This window comes from Triticum urartu, chromosome 2A (assembly GCF_056163025.1).
Source record: "Triticum urartu cultivar PI428250 chromosome 2A, HENAU_Tu73, whole genome shotgun sequence".
NCBI lineage: Eukaryota > Viridiplantae > Streptophyta > Magnoliopsida > Poales > Poaceae > Triticum > Triticum urartu.
In genome coordinates this window covers 566,246,153-566,252,637 of record NC_141874.1, presented here as the reverse complement: position 1 = coordinate 566,252,637, position 6,485 = coordinate 566,246,153, and positions in this window count along the sequence as shown.

Here is a 6,485-nt window from a genome sequence, read left to right as displayed (position 1 = left end):
GGGGGGAGAGTTGCTTTCCTCCTCCTCGTCATCCTCGGCGGCAGGGGAGGAGTAGGTTTTGACATCTTCGGACGTCACGTACGAAGTGCCCTTACGGCGGAGGCCACTTCTGGTCTTCTTGGCCTTCTTCTCCAGCGCCTGGTAGGGCACCAGAACTAGCATCTTCGTCAGAAGTGGATAGTTGGGTTTTCGGGTAGCGGAGTTGGACACTGAATCTGCTTCGCCTTCTTCGTCCAGCCCTGAAAAGACAGATAGGGAAGCTTAGACATCTTCCTCGAATGTACAGGTGAAGGATACACCTTGAAATACGAAAAACTTAACGGACTGGCAGGATGGGTGTAACGCCCCGAGACCGATGTGCCAGGTGTCTTCGAGTTATTCGCTGATGTTGCCATGTCATTTGCTTGCGTGTTGCATCTTATCATGTCATCATGTGCATTGCATCATCATGTTTTAAAACTTGCGTCCGCCCCGGTCTCCTCGTCCTCTCCGTTGTCCGTTCTGAGCCCAACCACACTTGCACACGCCCGCGACATGTCTGAAATATTATTTTATAAATGGCCGGAAAATGTTCTCGGAATGGGTTGAAAGTTGGCATGCGGTGTTGTTTTGTTGTTAGTAGACCGCCTGCCAAGTTTCATTGTGTTCGGAGTCCGTTTGACGCCCCAACGGATAACTATAGCGACATTATAGTCGGTCAAAATGTCGAACGTTTTCGGTCTCCGAACACAGTCGTCGGGCCTCTCCTCTTCTCTCTTCTCAGCCCTCTGCCTTCTGCACTAACTCTCACCGCCAGGCCCTACCTAACCTCTCTCGTCTGCCCGCGGACCTCCTCCCACGCGCGTCCGAAATCTGTCCCGGACCCGACCCGGGGAGTCCTCACCGTTGTGTCCGGATCATCCCCAAACATCTACAAAACATCACCATTTTCTCATTTGGACTCCCTAACCTATTCATTTCCGACCGTCTGATTTTGATCAGATGATCCAAAATACTCCTTCCTATCTCCATTCTGGTATATATAGCAGTCCACACCTAGCCCAACCCTAAAATCTAGCTCCCTTGTCCCATCACCCACCGCCACTTTCCAAACCCACCTCGGGATCCTCCCAGATCCTTTCTCACCCAACCAGCGAGCCCCCCTCCTCTGCTCGACCTTCCCTGTTCCCCAATCCATCGGCCCCCTCGACCAGCAGCAACCAGGAGCGCAAGCCCTTCTCCCACGCCCGCGTGCCCGAGGAAACGCACGAGGCTGCGCCTCCTCGTCCCGCGCCTCTGCCTCGCCGGTGGTCGCCGTCCACCCAAACAGGAGCAGCAGGCCGAACCAGCGCCCTCTCCCTCGGTCCCTCCTGCCCGTCTTTCCTTCTCCAGCTCTCTCTCTCTCCCTCTCTCACATCGCTCTCTCTCTCGCAGGAGCTTCTCGCGTCAGCCATGGCGCCTACAGGAACAAGTTCGCCGCCGCTAGAACCTTGCCTCGCCGGATCCACCGCCCACTGCCGGGAATCTGTTCCCGTCGGTCTCGCCCCGCATCCGATGGTCATCCCGCCGTCTTTTGTCGCCGGAAGCACCAGTGCCGCCACCCTTGACTTCTTGGAACGCACGCGGCCCGAGCGCCCCTATGCTATGAGCTGCTTCCCGCGCCTCCATTGACCCTGGATCCGCTGTGCCGCCTGCAGCTGCGCCAAGACGCTATCGCTGTTCTGCTTCCAACGAGCAAAGGACGAGGCGCCCGTTCGCCTAGCGCCGCCTGTCGCCTTCGCCAAGTCCCCTGTGCTGCCGGAGCCCCATGACCACGCGTCAAACCTCCCGCCCGCGCCAAGTATCTGGTTGCCTCTGCCTGATTCCACTCCTCGTCTTATCCTCGTCACCGGGAGCCCCGCCATCTCCAGCGCCGCGCCCAAGACCACATCGCCGGCAATCGTTCCTACCATGCGTCGCCCTGAACTTGTTGCAGATGTCTTCATTCTTCAGTTACGAGAAGGAGCAGCTCGCTCGCCTCGCGTTGACTTCCCAGATCCAGCCGGCCTAGTGCCTCCCTTGCCAGCCCCTCTCCTCACCGAATGGGCTTGGCCCATGGTGAGAACACCCCTGGCGCCCCACCCTTTTTTTCCTGTTGTTGGGCCAGCAGATCCGGCCCAGTGTCTATTTTTTTGAGGCTCTGCGAATTTAGCTATTATCCCAGGTTTTACAGTTTTGCAGAAAACCCCTTCATGATCATGCATATAATAACTCTCCAACCATGCATCATATGCAAAAACTTTATATATGAAACTTGCTTAGAATTTCATCTAGTTTAATAATATGCAACTTTCATCCATGTTTAAAATGATGTTTGCATATATTTTCCCATATTGCCATGTAAAATGATTTAATTCATAACTATATAACCGTAACTCCGAATTTAATAAACTTTATATGTAAATGGGGTGGAAAAGTGCCTAGTTTAACATGGTGGCATCACTTTGCATGTTTAAAAACTCTAAAATTGTGATTAGGGCAGAACAGTACCAAATCCATATTTTGCACATGAGGTTTTTCTGGATTTGTTGTTTGTTGTTCCGACCTCATTTAAACTTTCCTAGTTAAGTAGTTCTACTTTGCTCCACCTCTTGCCATGTTTAACAACATTTAATATTGTTGGGTACATAAACGAGATCGAACTAAATAACTTGTCGTGGTGTTCGTCAATATGCAACTTGTTGCATATTGAGCTCCACTTAATTTGTAGGGTTGCTTGTGCACTTTGCCATGCCATGCTTCATTAAACCGGACATGCATCATACTTGATTGTGCATCATGCAATGTTCATGTCATGGTTGTTTACTATGTTGTTTGCTTCTTTCCGGTGTTGCTTCTTCGGGTTGGTTTCGTTTACGTCGTGTGTGTGAGGATCCGTTCGACTACGCCCGTTTGTCTTCTTCATGGACTCGTTCTTCTTCCCTGACTACTTTGCAGGCAAGATGATCATACCCTCGAAATCACTTCTATCTTTGCTTGCTAGATGCTCGCTCTTTTGCTATGCCTATGCTGCAATACCTACCACTTGCTTATCATGCCTCCTATATTGTTGAACCAAGCCTCTAACCCACCTTGTCCTAGCAAACCGTTGATTGGCTATGTTACTGCTTTGCTCAGCCCCTCTTATAGCGTTGTTAGTTGCAGGTGAAGATTGAGGTTTGTTCCTTGTTGGAACATGGAGATACCATTCCTTGTTGGAACATGTTTACTTGTTGGGATATCACAATATCTCTTATTTAATTAATGCATCTATATACTTGGTAAAGGGTGGAAGGCTCGGCCTTTTGCCTGGTGTTTTGTTCCACTCTTGTCGCCCTAGTTTCCATCATATCGGTGTTATGTTCCCGGATTTTGTGTTCCTTACATGGTCGGGTAATAATGGGAACCCCTTGACAGTTCGCCTTGAATAAAACTCTTCCAGCAATGCCCAACATTGGTTTTACCATTCGCCACCTAGCCTTTTCTTTCCCTTGGGTTCTTCAGACTCAAGGGTCATCATTATTTTAACCCCCCCCCCCCCCCCGGGCCAGTGCTCCTCTGAGTGTTGGTCCAACCTGTCAGCTGCCGGTGGCCACCAGGGGCAACTCTGGGCTGGCCTACCCGTACCTAAGACAATCTGAGTGTGCCCTGAGAAAGAGATATGTGCAGCTCCTATCGGGATTTGTCGGCACATTCGGGCGGTGTTGCTGGTTTAGTTTTACCTTGTCGAAATGTCTTGTAACCGGGATTCTGAGTCTGATCGGGTCTTCCCGCTAGAAGGAATATTCTTCGTTGACCGTGAGAGCTTGTCATGGGCTAAGTTGGGACCCCCCTGCAGGGATTGAACTTTCGAAAGCCGTGCCCGCGGTTATGGGCAGATGGGAATTTGTTAACGTCCGATTGTAGAAAACCTGAAGTTGACCTTAATTTAAAATACATCAACCGCGTGTGTTACCGTGATGGTCTCTTTCTGGCGGAATCCGGGAAGTGAACACGGTGTTGGAGTTGTGCTTGACGTAGGTTGTTCTAGGATCACTTATTGATCATAGTTTTTCGATCGTGCTTTGCCTTCTCTTCTCACTCTCATTTGCGTATGTTAGCCACCATATATGCTAGTCGCTTGCTGCAGCTCCACATCATACCTTTACCTTACCCATAAGCTTAAATAGTCTTAATCGCGAGGGTGCGAGATTGCTGAGTCCCCATGGCTCACAGATACTTCCAAAACCAGTTTGCAGGTGCCGGCGAGTCCGTGCAGATGATGCAACCAAGCTCAAGGAGGAGCTCGATGAAGATCTTGTCCTTAGTGTTGTTTCGTTCTAGTTGATCAGTAGTGGAGCCCAGTTGGGGTCGATTGGGGACCTTGTCGCTTTTGGGGTTCTTCTTTTATTTTGGTTCCATAGTCGGACCTTGAGTGTATTTGGATGATGTAATGCTTTATTCATGTAATTGTGTGAAGTGGCGATTGTAAGCCAACTATGTATCTCTTTCCCTTATGTATTACATGGGTTGTGTGAAGATTACCTCACTTGCGACATTGCTTTCAATGCGGTTATGCCTCTAAGTCGTGCTTCGACACGTGGGAGATATAGCCGCATCGAGGGCGTTACAATGGGTCAGGTTGTAACCGCGGTCCTCGGTCGTCTTCGGCCACGTCTCATTGTCCTTGAAAAGCACCTTCCAGATGCCTTCGTGCGTAGAGCCAAAGAGCTATTGCAAGGTCTGGTGCTTGGCCGGATCAGACTCCCACAAATTGCAAGTCCGGCTTTGGCCAGGAAGGATCCGGCGAAAAAGCATCACCTAGATCACATTGACAAGCTTGATGTTCTTATCCACCATGCTCTTGATGCGCGTCTGCAGCGCCGTCAGCTCATCTGACGAGGCCCAGTCCGGGCCCTTCTCTAGCCAGGAGGTGAGCCACATTGGGGCCCTGGACTTGAATTCGGGAGCCGCAGCCCAGGTGGTGTCACGGGGCTCTGTGATGTAGAACCATTGCTGCTGCCACCCTTTGACAGTCTCCACAAAGGTGCCTTTGAGCCACGGGACGTTGGGAAATTTTCTCACCATAGCGCCTCCGCACTCTGCATGCTGGCAATCCACCACCTTCGGCTTCACATTGAAGGTCTTTAGCCACAATCCGAAGTGGGGTGGGATGCGGAGGAACGCCTCGCACACGACAATGAATGCTGAGATGTTGAGGAAGGAGTTTGGGGCCAGATCATGGAAATCTAGCCCATAGTAGAACATGAGTCCACGGACGAAGCGGTGGAGAGGAAACCCTAACCCGCGGACGAAGTGGGGAATGAACACCACTCTCTCATGGGGCTTCGGGTGGGGACGATCCGCCCCTTGGCCGGAAGCCGGTGGATGATTTCCTAGGCCAAGTACCCCGCCTCCCGGAGCTTCGTGATATCCTTCTCCGTGACGGAGGAGGCCATCACTTGCCCTGCGCTCCAGATCCAGACATGGTCGGAGTGCTTTTTTGAGGCGGAAAGGATGGAAGCTTGGGCGCTAGAGCTCGAGAATGGGTGGGCAGAGAGAAAGAAGGCATGGGGGATAAGGTGAATCCTTATCTCTTATAAAGCCAGCAAATATCAAGCGCCTCCCCATTCGCCTTAAAACTCGCCTATTCCCCAAGGGTCGTGCAGACGGCGCGGTTGGATTACCCACGCCCGTATTGATGAGAATCCCACAATAAGGGGACACGATCTCTGCTTTGACAAGACGTGCCAATGGAAACCGCATCTCGAAACATGGAGCGGGAGGCTAAAACAGTTCGAAATAATGGTCGGGCAGGGACGTAATGTCTCGCTACAAAAGTTGTCAGTAGATGGGACTCATGAAATATTATACTGTCTGTGGCTATGTGTGGTATCTGTTTTGCAGAGCCGGACCCGTTTTCAGTGTTCGAAGGCAGCTTTGGAATATTCAGAGGAGGAACCCGCCTTGCAATGCCAAAGACAATCTGCAAGCCGGACACATTGTCATTGATGCCTGGTTCAGGGGCTACTGAGGGAGTCCTGGATTAAGGGGTCCTCGGGCGTCCGGGTTATGTGACATGGGCCGGACTGATGGGTCATGAAGATACAAGACAGAAGACTTCCTCCCATGTTCGGATTGGACTCTCCTTTGCGTGGAAGGCAAGCTTGGCGTTCGGATATGAAGATTCCTTCCTCTGTAAACCGACTCTGTACAACCCTAGGCCCCTCCGATGTCTATATAAACCGGAGGGTTTAGTCCGTAGAGGCGGTCATAATCATACAGGCTAGACATCTTGGGTTTAGCCATTACGATCTCGTGGTAGATCAACTCTTGTAATCCTTATATTCATCAAGATCAATCAAGCAGGAAGTAGGGTATTACCAACATCAAGAGGGCCCGAACCTGGGTAAACATTGTGTTCCCCGTCTCCTGTTACCATCGACCCTAGACGCACATTTCGGGACGCCCTACCCGAGATCCGACGGTTTTGACACCGACAAAGGGGT